Below are 25,993 nucleotides of genomic sequence, written 5' to 3'. Positions count from 1 at the left end.
TGGCCCACGCCTGTAATCCCAGCACTTTGGGAGGTGGAGGCAGGGAATCATTTGAGGTCAGGAGTTCGAGACCACCCTGGCCAACATGGTGAAACCCCGGCTCTACTAAAAATACAAAAATTAGCCAGGTGCCGTGGCGTTGGCCTGTAGTCCCAGCTACTCGGGAGGTTGAGGCAAGAGAGTCACTTGAACCCAGGAGGTGGAGGTTGCAGTGAGCTGAGATCACACCACTGCACTCCAGCCTAGGTGACAAAGTGAGACTCCATCTCCAAAAAAAAAAAAGACCATTTTCTATGACTTCCTAGCCAAACCTACACCTTGAGAAAAAAAACCCTATCAAAAGTCTACTACTGGCCAGGTGCAGTGGCTCACGCCTGTAATCCCAGCACTTTGGGAGGCCAAGGTGGGCAGATCACCTGAGGTCAACAGTTCGAGACCAGCCTGGCCAACATGGTGAAACCCCGTCTATACTAAAAATACAAAAATTAGCTGGGTGTGGTGGCGGGCGCCTGTAATCCCAGCTACTCAGAAGGCTGAGGCAGGACAATCGCTTGAATCTAGGAGGCAAAAGTTGCAGTGAGCCGAGATCATGCCACCGCACTGCAGCCTGGGCGACAGGCAAGAGTCTATCTCAAAAAAAAAAAAAAAAGAACACAACAGTCTACTACTAATCTTTCTGTATCTTTTCTTATAAGCACACAGATGCAGCTTAAATAATTATTTTTAATTTTAAAAACATAAATCAATGAAACATCCTCACTTTGCAGTACGTCATGTCCGAGGGGCTTGACCCCCTGGGTTTCACCACAGCATAAGAGACCTCCATTCATCTGATGGCGGTGAACTGGGTTGCAACAAAGTACCGAAGGAGGAAATAACAAGCCTCTCTAAGGACAGGCCTAAAACCCTCCGAATGGGCTGTCACTGTGCGATGAACATCAGCCTCTTACTCAATTGACAGGCCTTCCTCCGGCTATAGGATCTTGACTGTAATTACAGGAAAAGCCATACCATAAAGATGGGGGGAGGAGCTAATTGACAAAACGCTCAATGTGCTGACTCAAGCACCGATGACCAAGCCTTAAATTTATTTTCCTCAAAAAATGACTGATATGTTGTCCATTAAGCCAGAACCATGCAAAATCCAGGAGATGCAGTCTTTCCAAGGTACCTGTGTGGAGTTCACACAGAAGACTCCTGGACTTTAAATGAAAAAGATCTTTGGAATGTTGCCTGCCAAAAACAAAATTTCAAAAAGCACAGAAGTTTTATTTGTTGCCGTTTTTATTTCCTTTTGTTTGCTTAATGCTTTGTGTTTGTATCCATCTTATTTATTAAACCATCCAAAATGCAAAAGGAAAGACATCACTTTGAGATTTGAACCTCCTCTAAGCCTCTGGTTGCCAACTTTTTTACCTTCCAGTGTGGTTTGGCTCTGTGTCCCCACCCACGTCTCAGGTTGAATTGTAATCCCTGTGTTGGAGGAGGGACCTCACAAAGGTGTGTGCTGCATAGGGGGCTAGTCTGTTCTCTGCAGGAACTAGACGGGATCATGAGGTGCTTTCTAATCACCATCCCCCTAGTGCTGTCTTGTGAAAGAGTTCTCCCGAGATCTGTTTCTTTAAAAGCATCTAGCACCTCCCTACTTTCTCTCTTCCTCCAGTGCCAGCCATGTGAAGACATTACCTGCTTCCCCTTCACCTTCTGCCATAACTGTAAGTTTCCTGAGGCCTCCCGAGAGGCAGAAGCCTATACAGTCTGCAGAACCATGAGCCAACTAAACCTCCCTTCTTTATAAATTGCCCAGTCTCAGGAATGTCTTTATAGCAGTGTGAGAATCGACTAATACACTTTCCAATTATTATAAACTTCTGGAATCATTGCTCTACCTAGTAGGGAAGTGTTACCATTCATCTATCCAAATGGAAAGAAAATTGACGATGATCAGACATCATGCAGTGGGTAAGAACACGGACTCTACAGGCTCACACAACAATTCCACCTCTATGCTCTTGGCCTAGTTCCATCTCTTCTGTATGCCTCAGTTTTCTCACCTCTACAATGGGGATAAGACTGTTGCGAGGGTTCCATTTACGTAACGTATTCAGAAGGAGTGCTGTGGATTATACGCTTCTATACATATAAGTGCATAGCAAGTACTAGATACATATTAGCTCATTATTTTCATTTTTGCGGTGTCATTAATCAGAACTTGTAAAAAGAATAATTCTCCTTAAACACCCCAAAGATATTTTATAAAGAACTCAGTTGATACTAGAATGACCAAATGCAATTGCTCTTCTGTGCTGTTAAAGAAAATCATAAATAAACACGTTAGTTACTCACACAAGTGGACCTAGCTTGATGTGACTGATATGTTCCCAAAACTTTGTGTGCATAAATCAAGCCATGCCTAAATGAACTGGGTAAGCCTGTCGATCTTGCAGTGAATCCTTTCTTTCCAGGGAAGCTTCTGGACCCAAATAATGCTAGCCACCTGTCTTAAATAAAGATTCTTAACATAGGACATTTTTGTATGTGTCTTCTGCTTATGGTTAAAGAGTGAGTGTCAGGTCCAGGAAGACAATGGAAGCAGGAAACGTGTATTATTCCATTAAGTAACTGACTTGAAGTTTTTCCAGCCTTCTCCCAGGAAGAAGGCCAGGCTCCAACAGCAGTAAATCACCAGACCTAAAATTCCCCAAGTTGTGTGCTGTACAGGGGGCTAGTCTGTTCTGTGCAGGAAGAACCATGCTGTTTTCATCAAAACGTCACTTTACCGGGATGGTAAAGAGTATCTCCCATGCTGACTAGAGATGATTAGTAATGACTACTTGGAGTAGTATGCTAAGCATGACTGATTGATTAGTGATGTCTGTCGTGAATAAAGGACTTTGGGAGTGCATGCATGCACACTGGGTACTTGCCGTCTCCAGGCTCAAGGGACACAAGTATTCGGCCTAGCAGGCATGAGGCCCCCAGAAATTTGTCAAAAGGCTACAAATGGTGGAAAACAAACACACCTTGATGTGATTATGCATATTCTCTCAGAACCAATTACTCCCTGAATTATAACTTTGAAAGTCATTGAAAATTATCCAGAGCACATAAGCACCAAAACAGAATTTCTCTAAGCCAATATACGAAGAAAGTTCCAACATAAATTCAGTCTTCTTTGAAAAGGAGGAGAAACAGTGATTCCATGAATATCTCCTAGTGGCAGGTCCTGGGCTTAGTCCCCAGGGTCAGGGACTGTCTCCTGCTCACTGTTATGGTCCTAGATGTAGATGAATGAGTGTTCTGTACGTTACATGCAAACAGTCCAATGTGGATTGGATGCTGAATATGTTTGACTCCAGCACACTGGGAGGTCAGTTTTATCCACAGATGAGAAGGGAGGCTTAATTGCTAGAGTCACAAATGTGGTCCCTCCAGTGGACCATGTCATGGGTCAACTTACCCACTTTGCTAGCAGATGGAAAAGAAGAAAAAAATTATACAGTTTGCACATACACACCCCCCTTCGGAATGAGTGTCTCGTCCAACCTGTACTGCCTTGTGGCTCAGGTTTTCCGCTTCATCCTCCATAAATTGTGCACACACTGTCACCTAATGGAACTATCTGCTTCCCTATGTGTGGAAACGCCACTCATCTTCCAGGTTGCTGATTTACTTGTCATGTGAAACCAGTTGGCTGGGAATCTGAGAATGCTAAGTTTCGAAAACCCAGAGACTAACCCCAAAGCACACCCCCACACTCCCCACTCCCTTTGTCCATTGAGAATGGCAAGTGTCACCTTCCACGCTTAAAATGCACCTGGACCAGGGAGAAAGTCAGGTGAAGATGTCCATCAACAAGCAGCACCCTGGGCTGCAGAATCTTGATAAGGGTAATGAAAAGAGGAGTAGAAGGCAAGGGAACGGCAATGTGTAAAGGGGAGTCTTGGGCCACTGGAGGCATCTGTGCCCCCCTCCTCTGCAAATGGTAGTTATTTAAAATGACTTTATATGCTATTTTCTCCTGGGGTTTCAAATTCAGCTCCCATCTCCCAGCTTGCAAATAAACTCCAGTTTTCAGTCAGTGATTCCCATTTTGATGGGATTCTGTAATCACTCCCACAGGTACACAATGCACCCTCTTATATACTGCATTGAAAAGAAGACATGGTAGCCAGGTGTGGTAGCGCACAACTGTAGTCCCAGCTACTCAGGAGGCCGAGGTAGGAGGATCACTTGAACCTGGGAGGCGGAGGCTGCAGTGCACAGAGACTCTGCCACTGCACTCCAGCCTGGGTGATAGCAAAACCCTGTCTCAAAAAAAAGAACAAAGAAAACAACACATGGAGTACCACTGGAGCTTAAATACACATCAGTGTGGGGAAAGGGAGAGAATTAAATTCAAGAACTGTTCACTGAGCACCTATTAGGTTGTCAGGCCAAGGTTAAACAGGGAATAAAACTTGGTCCTTTCCCCAAGGGGCGTGTCATCCAGGGGAAAAGATGACCTTGTAACCAGACAGTCACGATACAAAAGCACTCATGGTGTAGGAGCTGACTGAGAGGGAAGGTGATTAATGGCCCAGGTGAGTAAAGGTCTGGGAAGGCTTTGTGGAAGATATGAGGCCAAGAGCTGGATTTTGAAGGATGGAGAGCCTTTTGCCAATAGACAAGAAAGCACGAGCATGGCAGGCAGTCTCGGGGAGACGGCACAGCTGGCACAGATGACTCAGCCTGGTGAGCTCAGTTCAGTTTGGCTGAAGCATGAAGTTGGCCAAGAGGGAGAGGTGGAAGGAAAGAAGGCTGGAGCGGTCACTCGGGGGCAGCTCAGGGGCTGGTGAGCCAAGCCGAGTTGCCCGTGATGCCTCTTCCATATGAGCTCACTGCCAGTTTCATTTTATGAGCTCCTGCTAATGAGTCCTGTTTTGCAGTAGAGCAAATGGTGATGAGTGAGCTTCTCGGAGCCATTTCCTAGTCTAAGTAACTGACTGCTCTGCCTGGGGAAGAGAAGCCACGTTTGCTGGGTAAGGGGTGCTTGGTAAGGTGTAGCTGAAGACCATCGTGTAGAAAACAGGAGTCAATGCAGTTTGCTGCAGGACAGAGAACTGAGGGCCAAATGGTTCAACATTCACGTGGGTGCTTTCCAAGTCAAAGAGGACATCTGAGCAATCAGAGGATCGTTTGTTTCATTTGGTCTCTGGGCCACGTCAAAATGCCCTGTCTTCTTTCTCCTCCGTCCCACAACAAGCCAGAAGTCTGAAACTAGCCCAGCATTGAAAACAACGCATGTTCGTGACCTCCTTGTGAAAACCGTAAATAGATTTGCGGGAACTACAACAATGATCACAAGAGAATTTCACCAATTATGAGCACCAAAGGAGTCCAAATCAATGAAGACAAAGGTAACTGCATAAACACATGTGCACATACATGAATAACACATGAGGTCCCTTTTAAATAGACTGATTGTACCTGAAAGTTACTAAAATGCTGAGTTATTTGTGTGTTAAACAATACTGTGCACTTCCAAAAGGCTTCCGTTGGTGCTTGGTTGATGATCATGGGACCATATATTATCACCCAGCTATTCACCTTGTATGTCCTTGATAAGGAAAGGTCAACCCCAAGTAAAAGCCAACGCCACCACAACCAAAAAAAAAAAAAAAAAAAAAAAATTTCCCCAATCTGAACAAATCGTTTAGTGTTAAAAATAAACAGAACTAGAAATTGTCTCTAATAAACTAATATTAGTCTCCCCAGAGGGTTAATTATGTCGCTCCGTATTTTAAGAAGAATGTAAATTGCCAGTTTCAACAGATGTTCTTTTAAAAGAATTGGTTATCTGGGAAATGATGGGTCTTTGTTAGAGCTTACCCCAGTGGAATATAAACATTAAAATCATCCGGCTATCTGTCAGACCCCTCCTCCTCCCACAACTGTTACCCATACCAGTGATACACCCTTTGCTTATCAGCAGCTTTAGTGACAAGTGTTCTAGCCGGAACTGTGGTCCCAGATTTCAGATGACATGTTAGGAGTGTTTCCAAACTCCCCTTGAGCCATCCCAGTGAACCCAGAACGGCATCTTGCCATCATGCCAGGGCCCAGCTCAGGCGCCCCATAGCCATTTCCATCCTCTTCTTTTACCCTGGAGAGCAAGACTATCAGGTCACAAAGAAATAGAGTTAGAAGGTTCTGGAAATAGAAGCCCTGTCCAAATTCAGTTTAAATGCTCAAACATGTAACATTTGTGTTACGTACATATTTGAAAGCTGCTAAGGGGAGAATGAAAACTGAAGTCTCACTGGGAAAGTGGTTAGAAAAAAAAAAGAGCTCACAAATGTCCCTGCTGTTTTCTCTCAAAAGACATTTTGTAGATACTGAAATGTATGTTAGCAGGTTCAGAGTGAGAGCTTCCACTTGGATATTTGGCCAAGTAAAGAGAGGAAAAAAATCCTCAATGTGGCAGTTCATTATTCCAAGCAGAGCGACCTCGGCTGACCTGGGGGTCTGGAGAGAACATCTGTTCTTATGTTACAGCTGGTGGTGGGTGTCTGGCTGCCAACCTCACTTGACCTAACTCTTCATTATCATCCTGGTTAGACTCACTTCACAGATAGGGAAACTGAGGCTGAGGGAGATTAATGACTCCTATGAAAAACTTAACAGAACCTGCTTTCATTATTGATCTGCTAGTAACAAGCATAAAATCTCATCTCAGCTAGAAAGGTAAGCAGATAACTATTGATCTCCTGAAGTGTTTCTGAAAGGGCTGGCCCAGAGCAGGATTTAGACACTCTGCAGAGACTGGGAAGTTCTGTGTTCTACATGCAGGAGGCGACAAGGCAGCCTAGTGCCATTATCAGAAAGCATGTCCCAAATGGCAGAAAGAACAAAATAATAGTGACAACAGATGTGGCCCACTGAAAGCCTACTCTGAGAAACAGGCATTGGGCATGTTATTTGACTCAATCGTCCCACTGATCTGCCATAATGATATCATTAGACCTATTCAACAGGTAAGGAAACTAAGACTCAGAGAGGTGAAGTCAGATGCTCCAGCGTCACACAGTTCCTAATGGCCCATGAAGAAAATTCCAGGTCTGCTTGACTCAGAGCCTACCTCCCCTCCCCTACAGCCACTGTCTCAGATGACGCCTAATGAGCTCAGAGCACTGACATTGTATATCACAAGCAGCTCCACGGTCTCTCAGGTCAGCTACCTGAGGACCCAGGCTCCAGGTAGGGCCAAAAAGCAGTCAGTCTGCTCATGTGCAGATGCCACAATGGTAAATCCAGTTGAAAAATCAGAAAGTCTCATCCTTAAAGAGGGAATCTCAGGAAAAGCCAATCTCAGCACTCTTGGGTCCTAAAAAAGGGCTCAGGTGTACCACTGTGCAGGTTTTACACAATTCAATTACAGGAGGTGCCCTTTACCTAGACTAGAAAATGAACTCAGCCACCTAGACATAAGCTACACTGAGCCTACTTCACTGCTGAGACAGGACTTGGAAGATTCACAGAATAATCCTGAAATTCACATCTGGACTAACTGCTAAGACTATGCCAACTTCCAGGGTACCAGGATAAACAGCTTCCTCTAAACAAAGACCCATCTTCCATGTTCCCTCCATCCCCAGCCAAAGGTAGCAGGAACCTTTCAAGTCCTCCAGAATCTACATTACCAAGTTTCCTGTGAGATCTCTCCCTGCTCCACAGCTCAGAAAATAGGCTGGAACCACAACAAGTAACAGCCTGAGAGAGAAGAGGTCCCAGTTCCACTTATTTTAGAAGCCCCATTTCTGAGGACTCCTGTACCTCTTTCGAAGCTTGGGGAAGGTGGGATAATGATCCTAGGGTAGAAATACTGCTTTTCTTTCTGCAGTCCGGCTTGCCTAGGCGGACGTTAATTTGGTGACATAAGGTTGCCTTATGCCCTATCCTAGTGTTGGGGGATTGGTGGTTCCTAGAAGCCAGAGAAAAGGAGGGCTAAAAACAATGATGCAGTAAGCAGCTAAGAATGTAGCTCTGGAACACTAGTTTCCAACCAGGGGCCATTTTACTCCCCAGAAGGCCAGACATTTGCCAACATGTGGAGACATGTTTTTATTATCCCTACTGGGAGAGATGGTATCTAATGGCTAGAGGCCAGGGATGTTACTAAACATCTCCAAGATACAGGACAGATGCCCAGTACAAATGACCCACATTCCAATATTAACAGCACGAAGCCTCAACACCCTGAACCAGAGGAAGCATCTGCAATAAGTCCCAAATACATAACAGGGGAGCCATGCCTCTCCCAAACCCTCAGTGTAAAATGGTCCCGCTGTTATAACACCATGCAAAGATGGAACATTAATAAGAGACTCCCTTCAAACTTGTGGACTCATCCTTAATAGATCTCATTAGTTTGTATTAGTAGACGGGATACGGAATTGGGGAAATAATGCCCAGGGGCTCAACTCTGCTGATGCATCTACTTTTTCTGGGAGGAAAATAACCAAATCTCTGCTTTAGTCATTCAGGGAAACCTAGCACCTGTCTACAGCAACATGTTCAAGATGGGGAGAAAAAAAAAGAAAAGGGAAAAAAAAACCTGAGAAAAAAGATAAATTATTTATCCAGCATAAATATTAAAGAAAATTGCAAAACATAGTCTGATGTCACCATGCTGTTGTTACAGAATCATCTCGTTATAGCTTCTGGCAAAATACTGTTGTCCTTAATATCACTACAACAGAATCATCTGGCATGTACCAAGCAGGGTACATGTGTCTGCTCGCTGTCGAGGACACTTAGCAGGATGCGAAGCAGCTCATCACACCCCAGCGGAAAATTGTGCAGGGATGCCCTGTTAGGAATGAGCCTGCATTAGGAATAGATCATCAACTTCACCCGAACCCAAGGTGCAATTTAAACCTGACAGACAATGGTCGGGTGCGGTGGCTCATGCCTGTAATCTCAGCACTTTGGGAGGCCGAGGCGAGTGGATCACGAAGTCAGGAGTTCAAGACCAGCCTGGCCAAGATAGTAAACGCTTATCTCAACTGAAAATACAAAAATCAGCTGGGCATGGTGGCATGCACCTGTAATCCCAGCTACGCGGGAGGCTAAGGCAGAGAATTCCTTAAACCCAGGAGGCAGAGGCTGCAGTGAGCCGAGATCACACCACTACACTCCAGCCTGGGCGACAGAGTGAGACTGTTTCAAAACAAAACAAAACTGGAAGTCAATTAAACACACCCAGTAGTGTACAACAACCAGGTCCGACTGGCTTAAGAGAGCACACTGCTAAACTATCAGGAACTTTAAGAGCTAGTTGTTGGGCACACTCATTATTAAGTATTAAAGTAGATAAATGTATGATTCAATAAGCTATATTAAAAAGGTAAAACATACTCAAAGCTCAATACTTCTGAATAATCTTAGTAGATGTGACTATTATCTATGCTCATGAGGTTATTTACGTCTATTAGTCGGCATAGTGCAAATACTTTACATACATAAAATGGTATGGGACTACGCATCTCTTTCCAACTCCAAGTTCCAAGCTGCAACTTGAAATCAGCCAAGGTGTGAGTATTTACCCCACAGTAATCAGCAAATACTACAAAACAGGGCTTGTTTCCCCTAGCTCCCGCCAACAGAGCAGGTTGTTCAACACTTACCGGCATACCACCACACACCCCCTCACATAGACACCAGGAATATGGTAACAGCATTCACAAGGAAATTTTGTTTTCAGATAAAACATCTACGATTCAAAGTTTAGCAAACTCTTTTCAGCAACTACATGGACTCCTAGGTAACAGAGTCATTTAATAAATCTGTACAATAATAATTAAACACCATAAATAACGTATCCGTGGAAGCTTCCTGGCTTGCCCTTTAGGCCTTTGTTGCCAAGTGATCCATGCTGACATTCTGAATAAGGCTCGTAAAATAAGTGCATCCAGGAGTGGCGGTGGAAAGTAGGTTTGCTCTCAATAATGTATGAAGCCCCATGCTGGGGAGAGGGATCCTTGGAAAAGCGGCTCCGCGGCAATCTGTTCTTTCATCTGGAGCCGGCATTCAAGCAAAGGTGCTGCCCCAAATCAGAAGCACAATTGCTCACTTGTGAGCAGATGTCCTTCACGCGGCGGGCAGTGCTCTTTCAACACAGAGCTGAACAAATGCGTGCTGTGAGACAGGCTCCCCTCCCCATTACCCAAAGAACACAGTATACATTAATTTAGTATGTTGTGGAATAATGTTTGAAAGGGGAGTTGGTGCAGTAGAAAAATCACGCAGTGAGGCAAAATAACTTTCCAACCAAACGGGAGGAAGAAAGAGAGTTTGGTTCCTATGGAAGTTGAGGGGGAAAGAGTCTGAAATATCTTCAACCTCAAAAGAAACCCAAAACAGGGTCCCTTAGGGAGTCAAAAAGGACCTCACTGGGCAGGCCCAACACAGAGCCAAAATTGAACATCAACCACCCATAAAATCATTTTTAATGAACATGTAGTTTGATTGAAAATGTGCATAGCTGGAGGAGGCTGTGCATGTGTGAGGACAGGGAGTATATGAAACTCTAAACTTCCCACTCAGTTTTGCTGTGAACTTAAAATTACTGTAAAAATAAACTTTATTAATTTTTTTTTAAAGTACATGTAAACCTAAACCCTGTAGTCAGATGAACTGTTTCCTTTCTGGCTGGGAATGCCAGTTGGAAGGACTTCCAACATTCATCCTAGGGAGTTTCATGGGGCATCTTTGGTTCTAAGGGAACCTCATCCATAAGGTGTTAGTCAGCTCATCGGAAGGCAGGGCAGAGCAGAGCATGTCTTGCCAGGTACACAGGCTGTGTAGTACAGAAACAGCCTGGAAAACCAGTGGAAAGACCTCCTCCCAGCCTTGATGTAACTGGGACAGAAATGGAGACAAATGCAATGGCACTTCACATTTGCTTCCCCCCACCCCACCCATCTTCCAGAACCTCGACTTCAGGACAGCTTCCGCAAACTCAATCACTTCTTTCAGGCTGACACAATTTGGTCCACTTCCTGTATTTCATTTTGGGAGAGAGAATTATTTTATCTAGGAAAAGTAAAATTAGCAACCTTCTTAGAGACTCCTGCCTTTAAAGCCCCACATCCACTCAACTTCTACACACAAATACTACTGTTTGCCACCTTGATAATTATTAAATTGTAATGTAAAACCCAACTTCTGCTTAAGTATACGTGATTATTAGACTATAAGTCAATTGTGGATAACACGCAGATATAAATGCAGCTAATAAGTCTTACTGTAATGATTAATCAATTTATGAATACATTATTTAAACTAATAGCTCAGGTAGGGTATCTTAAACAAGTTACAGAGTATATCGACCAATTCAAATACCAGCTGCTGGATCAATAGCAAACTGTAAGTAAACTCTGGGGAATAGGTATACTTGGAAAAAAAAAAACCTGTGAACAAAAGGGTCTTAGATGAAAATAATCTACAACAATTTCAATTTTTAAGACAAATGTATAGTACTTTAATATATGCCAAGGCCTAAAGAGAAAGGTACAAAAGTGTATTACTGCAAATTTTGCTTCTATTCCAGCCTATGCAGTAATAATCATTAAGAGCAGCTCCTACAAATTCGTATGTTTATACAAACCACTACATACATATGCAAAAAGACAATGTATTCAAGTTAATTTTGATTCCTTCAAAATTGATAAAGTGGGTTCATTTCATTGCAAGGGAGCATATTTATCTATAACTGACCCTTTAACAGAAAACAAAAATTATGTCTAAAAAGTAAGGTAAGCAATTTTCCTGAAAGGGGCCCATCTTTCAACAGACACACTAGGGGCCACGTGTTCTGTCACAGCCACAAAACCTGCCCCCTAAGCCCCACTGTTGACCACAAGATGTTTTTGTGAGCAAAGTCAATGCTTGCATCATGATGCTGGCTCTTCTCATTTTTTTTAAATTAAGGCTAATTAATGTGAGTTAAATAAATAAACCAGAAGAGCCTTGATTTCCAAAGGTGTGATATTTTATCACAGCTTCAAGTGATGCTGCATTTTAAAAAATTAATTAGTATCTTGCGAGATTGGCCACACATTATTGAGTAAGTAACAGCAGCTAAGTGAAACAGATGAAATATTGGTAAGCGATGCAGCCCACAGTATAAGTATGTGAAGGCGGTCAAAGGTTAATCCCTATTGATTTTCCGAGTCTGCGTACAGCACCACTGGGAAAGGCCGGTTCTGTTGGCAATCAGCTAGCACAAATACATTATAAATCTTACTGTCTGCCTTCACCGATCAGTGTCACTTACTTCCTTTGCTAAAGACCATTAAGAAACTACCAAAAAAAAAAAAAAATTCTACCCAGATGCCGGCAAAAAGTAAAGTATTAAAAAAAAAAAAAAATCTTCCATGTCAGTCAATGCTTCTGCAGACGGGAGACTTTTCATGAAAGCAGAGGCACACCTCCCTGAGACCCGTCTCTTCCAAGGAAAGTGACATGCAATTTTCTTGAGAGTAAGTCCATTTCAAAGAATAAAGACAGAGTATTTTTCAAATGACCTTCAACATCAAATCAAAAAGGTAAAAGTATCTTTTACATTTGGGTGCATTTTTAAAAAATAGAAGAAATGCAGTCTCACACACTCATGAATATCAAGAGCCATCTCCAACTTGACTTTGCAAAATATGGCATAACCTTGAAGCCAACAAAAGGTAGGTTGAAGAGGCCCTTCATGTCTAGGGACCCCTTCCAGTATTCCACACTAAATGTTTGACTCCTTTTCTTAAAGTGGGCCCACAACATGCATAGATCTCAGTGCCCCAAAATCTTGACGCCCACTTCTACGAACAGATATGAATGACTGTTTCTTTTTCATGCCTTTTAACAGATTGTACCATGTGTCTTTTATGTGCCTGGCCCTCTTGCTAGACACAGGAAGGCAGATGAGTGAGATAGATCCTTCCCAAGAAAAATAAAACATACGTTCTGCGTCTTATCATTGACTCTCGTACAACAAGGTCCTGAGAAACAGTCTTAGCGCCAATAAGTGCTCTGCCACTTACTAGCTTTTTAACACCCAGTTGATTACTTCAACTCTCTAAGCCTCAGTTTCTCTGCCTGGGAAATCAGGATAATAATAGTAGCCACTTCATAGAATGGTCAGGAAATTAGAAATCACATGGAAAGCACTTAGCACAGGGCCCAGTAAGTATTCAGTAAATATTGGTTAATTTTTCTTAAATAATGGAGTTATTTGGCTAGGCAAGGCAGCTCACGCCTGTCATCCCAGCACTTTCGGAGGGCAAGGCGGTCAGACAACCTGAAGTGAGGAGTTCGAGGCCAGCATGGCTAACATGGTGAAACCCGGTGTCTAACTAAAAATACAAAAATTAGCCAGCTATGGTGGTGCATGCCTGTAGTCCTGACTACTACGGAAGCCGAGGAAGGAGAATCGACAGAGGTTGCAGTGAGCCGAGATCGCGCCACTGCACTCTAGCCTGGCCAACAGAGCAAGACTCTGTCTCAAAAAATAATAAAAAAAATTATGGAGTTATTTGACATTGGGATAAAAAGCAAGTGACCTCCTTCAACCTCTGTTTCACTAATGAGGGCTGTGGAACTGTGATGTAAAAAGACATGAAGCCATCTGATCCACCATTCCACCTAAATAAATGTATAATATCCACCTATTCCCCAGAATAGGTGGGACCATAACAAGCACATTCTAAGTTATTCTTTAGAAACAGATTTCTTAAGTCCTTGAAATGTGTATGAAAGCAAAACCTATCAGAAATGCAGACAGCTAGGCAGCTCAGCCTTAACCAAGGATGTGAGAAAGTTATGAAATCTTTGGGTAAGGAAAGGTTCTCTTTCTGCAGAAAAGTTATTTTATTTTAAAGCTCCAGCCCCAAGAAGATTAATAGAAAAGATTCATAGATACGTGTTATGTCTTCACAGTTTTCACAAACACAGCTCTTATCACATCCACAGTACACATGCAGGCGCGCGCGCGCACACACACACACACACACACACACACACACTTCCCTTGCCCTGAGCAAAAGCCACAGCATTCTTGAAACAGTTCTGGCAAATACGGCCAAAATGTTGGGAAAACATTCTATCTTTAATTTTTTTTTTCCACAATTCCATCAACTAGGCTCAGTGTACCACATGCTGATATCAGGATGTACTTGAAAATATTTTAAATACCTTTAAATTAAGGGGTGGAGGGAAGCGAGGGATGGCTCTCCCAGGGCTAATGATAAACAAACGAACATCCTGCAAAGTTCCCATCAAAAGTTCAGCATCTACGCCATGACTCTTTCAATCAATGACTTTTTTCCCCATTTACGAAACCTTTTATTTCAGGATTTTCACCTCTATTGAAAGGATATCCTTCTAGTAGGCAGAGGATAAACAGAGTAGACCTCAGCTGAGCACTGAAAACCAAGAGAGGCAGAGGCCACAGAGTCTTTTTAAAATCCGAGAGGCTCCAGGCTGCTTTGAACTGTCTTGAGTTGATGGAAGTACGCTTTCATCGGTTAGAAAAATTAAGGGCATATGCCTCAAAAGATGTCTACTTATTTACAAATTATAAACTTGGATCATTCTATTAGCTACTACCTCCAGGAATGGTACAGGTTAAAGTAATGTTCATCTTTAAAAATAATGCATGCAATTTCAAATTTCTCTTTGCTAATTTAGATTTTTGTTTTTCGATTGACCACTTCTGATCAAACTGTGATTGTGTTTACTTTGCACAAAATGAAGGGCTTTTATTAGGAGTAGGTGAAGTACCAATCCTGCTCTTCTCTTACTATTTGCTATTCTAAGAACTATATCCAAACACTGATCTTTTTGCACAAATGTTTGTAAGTCTTTTGTTCATTCTGTGACGGTTGCTTTAGTTCAGACCATATAATCTGATGTCTCAATCCATCCAACTAAGCACACATGCAAAACTACAATACATTTCAAAGCTAAAGTCCACAAGGAGCAAAGGTTCCAACATGGACCCTCTCCCTGGGGAAATGGCCAGCCTGACTTTAGAATGTACCACATACTGCACACAATTCCTGACCATCAGAGGACTGGAGAGGGTACCTGTATCAATGCATCTTTGTACTATTTGTAAGAAATAACATTTTTAAATTGAGAGCCAATATGCTTACATTGAAAAGTATGGGACCCTGAAAGTGGCTACTGAGCTGGAATCCTTACTCTGCCATCTCTTTTCTTAGCACATCTCTTTCCTCATCTGTGAAATATGGACAACAATAGTCCTCTTTCAAACAATATTTGAAAGGACAGTACATGTAAATATATGCAAAACACTTAAAACAGTACCTGCCACCCAATAAGTGTGTTGAGATGTTTAATAATAAATGAAAGAGTTTAATGTATAAACAGAAGTTATAATGTTTCCTCTCGGAACCCAAGTGGTTCATCCTTCACACTTTGGGGACTAATGCTTTAAAGCAGATCTATCAAATAGAGCATTTTGCTATGGTAGAAATGTTCTATATCGGTGCTACCCAATATGGTAGCCAATAACCACATCTGGCTACTGAAGATTTGAAATGTGGCTGCTATTTCGGAGCAATTGAACTTTTAATTTTAATTAATTTACATTTTAATAGTCACACGTGGCTACCATATTGGACAGTGAAGCTCCAGAAGCTTCACTATTTCTGACACTCCATAGGACCCAGCACAATTCTGTAATCCATCTAGTTGCCTTCGAGAAGGTATGACTGCTTCAATGAGAACAAGCTAGCCTGAGTTTCTGGAGTGTAAAGCCATGGAATCCTCACCTTTACACTCCCTTTCTCTTGTCTCTTAGATGCTCCATTGTCATTGGCTCCTCCTTCCCAGAAGGGGGCAGTGAACAATGCAGCCCCGCTGGGTCAACATTATTGGAGGCCTCTACTTGGTGCCAGCCTCAGCCGGGCTTTCATTCCTAGTGTGGGTCTTGAATCTTATCTTGGGAAATTCCATGAATCCTGCCTTTGACCACTGTCTAGACTCCCAGGCCAGAGGCTGTCACTATATTTCGTGTCCTGGCCCTTGCTCCCAATTTGTAGAGGGCTGTCCATATTCTACAGATGAACCTCCATGTCAATCATTCCTGTAACAGTTTCCTCCTTGGAGGCAACGAGAGCAGTGACAGTCTATTCTAGGGAATGGGACATGTCTTATCTCCATTTTCACTATGAAAATATCTTATTCTATACCATCATGCCACAAAGTGACTTCATTCAAAAACCATAATCTTCACAGTACTACCATATTTGCATCTAAAGTTACTTGGTAAATCATAAAGTCCAAATAAACTATAGTTATAGATACAAACGCTTTAAAACATTACAATGAAAGCATTCTCTAAACCCAATCTCCTCTCAGGCTGAGTTAGGTCTTTGCTTCTATCAAAATTATTTGCATATGTTTTAATCTTTCTCTCTAGATAATAAGATCCTGGAAGGCTTGACTGATACAAATTCATATCCATATCCTTACTGTCTGAAGTGGTGCCAGACACATAGTAGGTATTCAATACGTATTGGATGAAGTTACACAGTGATGGAGAATATGTTAATCCAAACAGAAAGAAAACAAAACACCTTTCTCTGCTTTCCAAGATGTATGTTTATTTTTTTTTTCCTTTTCCAAATACTCCTACATTCAGGAAAACAGTAATGCTAAATCTGACTTACTTATATTTTAGGAAGCCTGGATATCTAAATTGGTGATTCCTACAGTCATGGCAATATGCCTTGTTGATCATAATACAGATTATCGACTTCTACAGAATGACAAAATCAAAGGAGAAAAGGGGCCATGATGGAAATATCAAAACCAAATTAAATACTGGAAATGAGTTAATGAAATTATACTACAGATTCAGCTTATTCAGAAAGGGCTTGTCCAAGGAAAGGGGAGAGAATAAATAAATAAATTAAAAATAAATTTAAAAAACCCTCACCACCAGAACCAGCTGTCTAGTTTGAACTGTTAGATTGCTGAGCACATACTGTATGCATATTCATAAGGACCACAGGAAATTAAGCACCTTTGGAGCCTGCATTAAAACTCTTTCCTGTCAGCCAGTGCAGTGAACCAGTAACTCAACGGCCCCCTTGTGGCCTGGAAGAATTAATGCAGCTTCCAAAGGTGGGAAGGCTTTCCTTGGGGTGGGGGGTGCAACAGCAAGGTGGGCATGGGGCTTCGAGAGAGTAGAGTAGGCTGCCAAGCCATTTGTTCTTACTGTGTTACACCTGGCCCTGTTTTGTGGAAGGGAGGGAAATACGTCATTATCATCACTTTTTCTTTCCAGAGTCTGAAAAGGAACCCCGGGGTGGTGAATATGGCCATTCATGCTAACACTGGCTTAAGGAAGAACCAGATCAAATGAGCTCAGTTATTTACATTTAAAAACATCATTTAAGGGAATTTTAAACCGTCTGAGAAGATGGATACACTGTGTTTGTTTTCTACATTAATGAGCTATAAAAAGAATGGAATAGGCCATAAATACAGTATTTTGTAACAGCCTTTACTAAAAATGCTACTACTTGTATTTATCATTTATATCCTTGTATACAACCTCAAAATTGATTACACTTTAAACCGTACATAACTTGCTGTGTTTTTCATTTTGTGCTATACTACAAACATTTTTATAACTCAGTTAATATATTCCATATTTTGTGTTCTTATTGATTACGAATATTTCTTTAGGGGATTTTATTGCTTTTAAAATAACAAATGTTAGGTATTAAAAAATAGAAAAACCTATTGCAGCTTTTATATTTTTCTTTCCCCTGGTAATTCTAATACACACATTTTAGCACGAACATAACCAGAATATCTTTTTCCATATCTTTTACACTTCCTCACACTAATATTATAAATCCACTAATATAGTACATAGTAAAAGAATCAGATTTTTCGGATGAAACCCACCATTTAATGTGTTTGACTTGAATTCATAATTCTCTCCTTCTACAATTAAAAAATTAAAGTGCTAAAAGATTATCCGCACGTAACATGGTTTTACATCAAGTATATATTATCTTTCCTAATTGCCATTTCAGTTTATAGGCTAAAATATGATTTATATATATGATATGATTTCACTATTAATTATCAAATTGAAAAAAAATAAAATCTCACATTAGAAATTCTCCCCTGGAAATTAGTTTTATTATTTTTTCCATAATCCTATCACACAAGCTATAAGTGCATTGCGGCATGAACACTTTAATTTTTCCAGTTAGTTTTAAGCAAGCCCAGAGGTGAGGTTTAATAAGGATCAATGGCACTTTATCTGGGACAGGGCCTCTTCACAGCATGCAAATTACACAGTAACACTTAAAAAAAGAAATAGATTTAATTAAAAAAAAAGTAGAACCACAGGCTCTGGAAATTCAATTAAAGGATTTATGCAAAGGTTTGCTAGGTTTTTATATGCGGTTACTGCTTACATAATGAGCTTTTCATATTAAAAATCAATAGGTAATCTAGACTAGAAGATCATCCCCTTAAATACATTTTTGAAATCAATTTGAAAAATAGTCCATCAACTGCTGTGACTACTCTTGCTGCTTCGATTACACTAAAAGCAATATTTAGATTGTAAGACGTGCTATGGAATATCTATGCTTAGATATTGCTTTCAAGGGCTCTTATGCTTTTGAGTGCCTAAGATGATCACCTGGTAATTCAAGATTGTGTTAAATGTATAAATAATTTATTTAATTACCAACAAAAGCTGCAGACACAATCCCATCGTATTTATAATGTTAAATAAAAGGGCGAAAAAGAGGAAAGAGGGAATTGAAGGAGGAAGGACGGAAAGGAGAAGGGGGAGAGGGGAGAGAAGAGGGAATAAGAATATGGGAAATCAGGAAGGGAGGGAAGGAAAAAGAAAAATGAACAAAACAACCCTTTCTAAATTAGTCTTTCCTATCTCAATTGCCTATTGTGTTGGCTACTTAGCCCTTAGAGATATGCATTTCACTTTAAAACTCATTTAGGTCTTCAACTGAAGAAGCAATTAGCTAGCTTATAATTTAAGCAGACTTTTCATCCTCTGTGATCATGGGGGACAGGTCTTGAAAGGAAAACGAAAGTCGATGCTCCAGTTCTCTTTTTTTTTTTTTTAATATGTATTTTTTATTATACTTTCAGTTCTAGGGTACATGTGCACAACGTGCAGGTTTGTTACATATGTAGACATGTGCTGTGTTGGTGTGCTGCACCCATTAACTCGTCATTTACATTAGGTATATCTCCTAATGCTATCCCTCTCCCCTCCCCCAACCCCACAACAGGCCCCGGGGTGTGATGTTCCCCTTCCTGTGTCCAACTGTTCTCATTGTTCAATTCCCACCTATGAGTGAGAACACGCGGTGTTTGGTTTTTTGTCATTGCGATAGTTTGCTGAGAATGATGGTTTCCAGGTTCATCCATGCAAGTGGGCAAACGATATGATCAGACACTTCTCAAAAGAAGACATTTATGCAGCCAACAGACACATGAAAAAATGCTCATCATCACTGGCCATCAGAGAAATGCAAATCAAAACCACAATGAGATACCATCTCACACCAGTTAGATGCTCCAGTTCTATCCAGTAGCTTCACCACCTGTATCACAGGCAAGATTTGCCTGGACTTGGTAACAATTAGAACACCAGATGGGATTCCAGGGGCAATTCCTGTCAAACTGAGGAGTGATCATTTTACAGAGGAAGCATGAGTAAGGAGTTGGGGCGGCGGAGCTGGAGGAAAGAAAAACCTAGGTAGGTCCAAATCCAAACTCTTCTCATTACCATAATAAACTAATAAGAGACACATTCTTTAATACCTCTTTGTCCAGGTTCTTATTTTTAAAAGGTAGAGTTTTAAAATGTAATTGCACCATTTTGGGAGGTTGAGGTGGGCAGATCATTTGAATTCAGGAGTTCGAGACCCGCCTGGCTAACATGGTGAAACCGCGTCTCTACTAAAAAAATACATAAAATTAGCCGGTTTGGTGGCACATGCCTGTAATCCCAGCTACTGGGGAGGCTGAGACATCAGAATCACTTGAACCCAGAAGGTGTAGGTTGCAGTGAGCCGAGATCTCGTCACTGCACTCCAGCCTGGGTAACAGACGCTGTCTTAAATGAAATGAACTAAAATAAAAATACAAAATAAAAAAGTAGAGTGAGTACTCTTTGTCCATCAAGATGAAAGTCATGGCTCTAGTTATCTTCAACCCAAGTCAGCCTTATTAAAATAGGTCTAAACTTTATAAAGGACCACCTTATAACAAACCAACACCTTACTCTCTTCTGCAAAACTCTGGGAAAAACTAAGCAAAATATTTACAAATCCCAGTTTATCCATCTACCAAAAGCTCCTATCTCAGCAACACTAATATTTTAAGAAGGTGCTGATGCAGCCAATCTGGGTGAACAAGGAGAGCCCAAAACAGCACAAGGAGGTCCCTGCTCTCAATACACAGGGAGGAGAAGATAAAAGATGAAGCAGCAGCAGCAGCTTCCAGCATCAGAGAAATCAATGATGTCCACATTATGATTTCTAAAGCAGAACTCTGGACATATCCTATTAATGAGCCAGCCTTTGTTTTGCATGTCCCTACAGCTATACTGAGGGAGAGTTTAAGAACCAAGTAATGAGCAGTGGTTTTATCAATCACAGATTTATGCACCTGACAAACACATTTAGAATGCCTGGCTATGTTAGCACTGTTGGTGGCTCTTGGTGGCTACAAAGATGAATCTCATAAACCTGGCGTGCCTAAATCAATTAAATATTTTTGTACATATGTTTACTCATTTTGAAAAATGTATTTGTAAGAAAAAACAAGGAACTGAAAAATTAGGTGCAGTATCTTGAAAACATGATGCATGCAAAGTGAAAGGACCACTCACAAAGAACCACATATCGTGTGAGCCCATTAATGAGAAATGTCCAGAATATACAAACGCATGGAGATGAAGAGCAGACTAGGGGTTCGCAGGGGCTGGGGAAGAGGTGAAGTGGAGAATGGGAGGTAAAAAATGCGGGGTGCAGGCTTTCTCCTTCAGGTAAGAAAACTGACTGTGGCAATGGTTGCACAACTCCGTGAATAGACTGAGCCACTGAATTGTACACTTTAAATGCATGAATTGTATAGCATGTAAATTATCTCTCAATAAAGCTGTTATAAAAAATAAAGTGCAGTTTACGGACTGTCGTTTGAGTAACAGCAGCTTTAAAGAAAAGCAAACAAGAAAATCTAAAAGGGAACCACGATGAAGGGGTGGAAATCCTTATTTTCTACCCAAACCAATCTGACAAATGAGACATTTAAGCTTTCTTCATCACTACAAAATATCTTCTGTGATGATCGGTTTACAGAGTGCATCGGGGTAAGATGTGCAAACATAAGCTATTGGCTTCCTACAGAAAGGTGCTGAAATCAAAATAAGCAGGGGATTCCTAAGGCATGAAATGAGAACTTTAGCATAAAATGTCCCAGGTTAGTATGATCAAAATGTCAAACATAAAACTGTTTTCTAACAATGTGAGAGGTGTTAGTAATGAAAGTTTGAACAATGTTAACACTTCAAATTTCAGCAGAACCATTTCAATCCATAAACGTGTAACAGTCATTTTACAGCGTGCTTAACAGGCAAGACCAAGAGCTGTTATAAAAGACGACGTCCTCAATGTCACTTCATTTTCTTTCATTCTTATTATCACATTTAAATCTCTGTAAAAGTGGTCCTGATAGGTAACTTTATGACATATTTCAAGACTATTCATTTCGAACAGAAGTTCCTCCAAGGAATTAACAGGGAAAGGGAGGCCCACTTTCTCCTCATCATGCCTAAATTAATATGGTAACAACGGCGAAGAAGAATGGCAGCGTGCCTGCTGCAAGGACTAGGCATGCTACACCATGCAACGGCTGGATCATCTTAGAGGTGACTCTTGTTGGCATTCAGGGGACCACTGGTGGGCTGCCGTATCTTCAGCTAACACCTGACAGGTTACCTTGCAAAGACCTGGGAGTAAAGAATAGGGTACACAGGCAAAGTCAAGGTTGGGACTTGTTTAAGAGAATTCCAAAAAAAATGCTCCATATCAGCACTGGTGGCAACATTCTCATCTTTCCACATTTCCTTGGGAAAGGAGGGACAACAATCTCCCCTGAATCACGTCTGCTCACAGATAAGTGTATCTGCTCACCTGGGTGTTGGCAAACTTTGTCTGAGAGGGCCAGTCGGTCAATATTGTCAGCTCTTCATGCTGTGCTCTAATCTGTTGCAATCAGTTAACTCTTCCCTTGTCATACTGTATCAACAATACATAAAAAGGTCGGGAATGGTGGCTCACGCCTATACTCCTAGCGCTTTGGGAGGCTGAGGCGGGTCTATCACTTGAGGTCAGGAGTTCAAGATTAGCCTGGCCAACATGGTGAAATCCTGTCTCCACTAAAACTACAAAAATTACCCAGGTGTGGTGCCACGTGTCTATACTCCAAGCCACTTGGGAGGCTGAGGCAGGAGAATCGCTTGAACGTGGGAGATGCAGGCCGCAGTGAGCAGAGAACACACCACTGCACTCTAGCCTGGGTGACAGAGTGAGACTCGGTCTCAAAGCAAACAAACATTACATAAAAGATAAGCAACACTGTGTTCCTATAAAACTTTACTTAAGGACATTCAAGTTTAAACTTCATGTAGTTTTCACACACCTTGAAATATTTTTCCTTTCATATTTTTTCAGCAATTTAAAAATGTTCTCCTGCAGGCGGCACAAAAACAGGCTGCAGATCAGATTTGGCCCAAGGGCCCTAGTTTGCTTTTTCCCGTGCTAAACCACAGACTGGGCAAGAAGGGAGTGGCGCAGTAATCTCATCTTGATCTAAGATTTATTCTGCTGACGCTGTGACAACAAAATGACATAATTTTTTTTTTTTTTTTTTTGAGATGGAGTTTCACTTTTGTCCCCCAGGCTGGAGAACAATGGCACGATCTCGGCTCACTGCAACCTCCACTTCCCGGGTTCAAGCGATTGTCCTGCCTCAGCCTCCCAAGTAGCTGGGACTACAGCTGTGTACCACCATTCCTGGCTAATTTTTGTATTTTCAGTAGAGAAACGGTTTCAACATGTTGGTCAGGCTGGTCTCAAACTCCTGACCTCAGGTGATCCACCCGCCTTGGCCTTCCAAAGTGCTGGGATTAGAGGCGTGAGCCACTGCACCCGGCTCATCATTTTTTTCAACATAGCAAAACTTCAGGGCACATATTTCAAATCAAGTATACTTTAGAGAACAGCAAGATAAATTAGTTTCTACTAACAGAAACTTATATTCTAAATTTTCTAAATGTCTTCCTTTAGAAACAATGAACAAGGCCCCAATGTTTTTCATTATTTAAAAATGAACAAGGGCTTTCAGAATTGACAGCCTTGGAATATGCAGCATTTGGCTTATGAGATAAGAGGCTGACCACATTCCCTCTGATCCTCGTTAGTCATTCCATCATTAATACAGCAGGTCACAGGAATGCAATATGCAGCCAGTTCCTTGCATTGGTGCTTCTAGGTGGTTGGGGTTTTAATTTGAATTATGCACAAAAATAGGTATTTACTGTGTTACTTTTTCCTGTTTTAACCTTGAGCTTTCATCAACTCTCTGTCTACTGCAAGCATAGGCGCCTAAGAAAAAAATGTGGGGGCAAATTGGCATCATAACACCTAACCAGAATAATCAAAGGAATGTCTTCACTGAATAAAGTGAAACATTGGAATTAGGTAACATTTCTAAAGAAGGATTTGGCATTAATAGTATTTGAAGTATGTGTAGAATCAAAAACTGATAACCGTTACCTGGAATATTTTGGTGAATAGAAAAAAAAATTGCAAATTGGTACATTAAAATGTAAAAGTTTATTTAATGTGTACATAAATCTACTTCATGATATGACACCAGTCCTTGGCATGGAAAAATCATCGTTATTATTTTTATTAAGAGAAACTCTAGCCTAGTTCAGGCCAAATGATGTTCAGGGACTATTGCTTATATATTTTTATCTTCCAACCAATGTGGCCCAAATAAAGATTTTCAAATAGCATGAGGCCATTACCCTAATATAAATGTGTCTCAGTACAAAGTCACAGAAGAAAAAGGGCAATAATAGAAAAGGCAAGACATTCAACTATCGCTGCAGAGATTTCATGGAGGATGTAAAGTTCTGAGATCATCACATCCCAAACCACCACAACCAAAAGGTGCTGGTGAAAAAGATCCAAACGACGGAGAACATCTTCCTATGATGAAGCTAGAAACACTGCACAGGACTGTTCCCCATTTGAAGCAAAACTTAATCAGCATTTGTAAACATTCCACCAGACAAATGAGGTGAGAGATGCCTGTTACATTCGCAAAGCATCCTCATCTCCAAGGGTTACCCAGAATCCCTCTGAAATCTGTATTCCATATTTGCATCAGAATGTTTATTAGCAGCTCACGAATTGGCAGGACAGGGAAAAGCAGATCCTGGATGAAGAATCACGCCTGATTGTCTTGTAGTTGCCAACATTGGTCAGTGTTCTGCAACGTGAGGACCTTCTGTCGTTCTTTTGACTTTTCCCTCTTCCCTGTTCGGTCCTAGAAGCAAGAAGACCACTAAGGCTGGAAGCATCAAATCAGCATCCAGGGTAGGAAGGAAGAGTGAAAATACCAGCAACGCCACACCATTTTATAGAAAGCAAAAGGTATTCAAGGAAACGTGCTGTTGGTTTCTGATTTTACTTGATGGCTAGAATCTGTCATACAGCCATCCTCAGTTGCTAGGAAGGCTGTGAAGTAGGCACAATATCACCTGTTCCAGCCTGTATAGTAGAAGGTAGGCAAAGGTACCTACCACACTGGACAATAGTAGTGGGGTCTTGCTGGTCGGGCATGGTGACTCATGACTGTAATCCCAGCACTTTGGGAGGCCGAGGTGGGTCGATCACCTGAGGTCAGGAGTTCAAGACCAGCCTGGCCCACATGGTGAAACCCCCATCTCTACTAAAAATACAAAAATTAGCCAGGTGTGGTGGCGTGCCTGTAATCCCAGCTACTTGGGAGGCTGAGGCAGGAGAATGGCTTGAATCCAGGAGGAGGTGGTTTCAGTAAGTCAAGATGGTGCCATTGCACTCCAGCCTGGGCGACAGAGCAAGATTCTGTCTCAAACATACATACATACATACACACATACATACATACATACATACATACATGAAAATAAAAGAGTGGGGTCTTGCTTCCCCATGAGGATGAAATCGTAGAGGGCAGGAAGCATGCTTAGTTATTTCTGGTTATCTCCAAAGTCAAAAACGAAGATCTTGAGGGGGAAAAGGTAAATGAGAATCCAAAGTGATTTTAAACAAACAATACATCAGGTGAGGCAAAGATGTACTATGCCCCGCATCTTCCTGGGCACAAGGTTATGCTCTGTTTCCTAGCCTCCTGGAGTTCAAAGATTTGTGCCACTCCTAGGCCTCATCCTTAAAATGCTCCACACATGGTCCTGCAAATTCCTACTTCTTCCACCAGCTTTGTGCAGACAACAGCAGGGCAGTGCTGGAAGCCACATGTGTCAGACGGCTGAGCCACAAGATGAAAAGAGCTTGAGTCCCTGGGTTACCACTTGGAAGAGAGCAGCCTGCTAATTGGCAAGAGTCATTTTGGATCTTATATAAACAAGAAATAAACTTCTACTATCTTTGAGCCACTGTGCACAGGCATGCTTATTTGTTATAGCAGCTAGCATCACCTTCAATAACATACCAACATACAATGTAGATGTCTTAGAATCCCTGAGAATTTCAGTTACATCTTATTGGCTCTATCTAATCCCAGGTTACAGATATCGGTTTGTTTTATATCTGTTTAGCAAATAACCAAAGGATCACCTCTAGGTGTCACTTGGCCC

The 25,993-nt window shown here is 41.6% G+C and overlaps 1 protein-coding gene and 1 long non-coding RNA gene across 3 annotated transcripts in view; one reads left to right on the top strand and one right to left on the bottom strand.

Moving 5' to 3' along the window:
* The window catches only part of WWOX (WW domain containing oxidoreductase), a 1,110,761-nt gene that overhangs the window by 710,357 nt on the left and 374,411 nt on the right, over positions 1-25,993 (bottom strand). The gene's annotated exons all lie outside the window — the stretch shown is intronic.
* On the top strand, positions 24,526-25,788 carry LOC129137477 (uncharacterized). The gene is made up of 2 exons (XR_008540074.2): positions 24,526-24,788; positions 25,615-25,788. It is a non-coding gene; the product is annotated as an uncharacterized LOC129137477 (long non-coding RNA).

Source organism: Pan troglodytes, chromosome 18, assembly GCF_028858775.2.
Source record: "Pan troglodytes isolate AG18354 chromosome 18, NHGRI_mPanTro3-v2.0_pri, whole genome shotgun sequence".
Classification (NCBI taxonomy): Eukaryota; Metazoa; Chordata; class Mammalia; order Primates; family Hominidae; genus Pan; species Pan troglodytes.
This window is presented reverse-complemented; position numbering and strand designations above follow the sequence as displayed.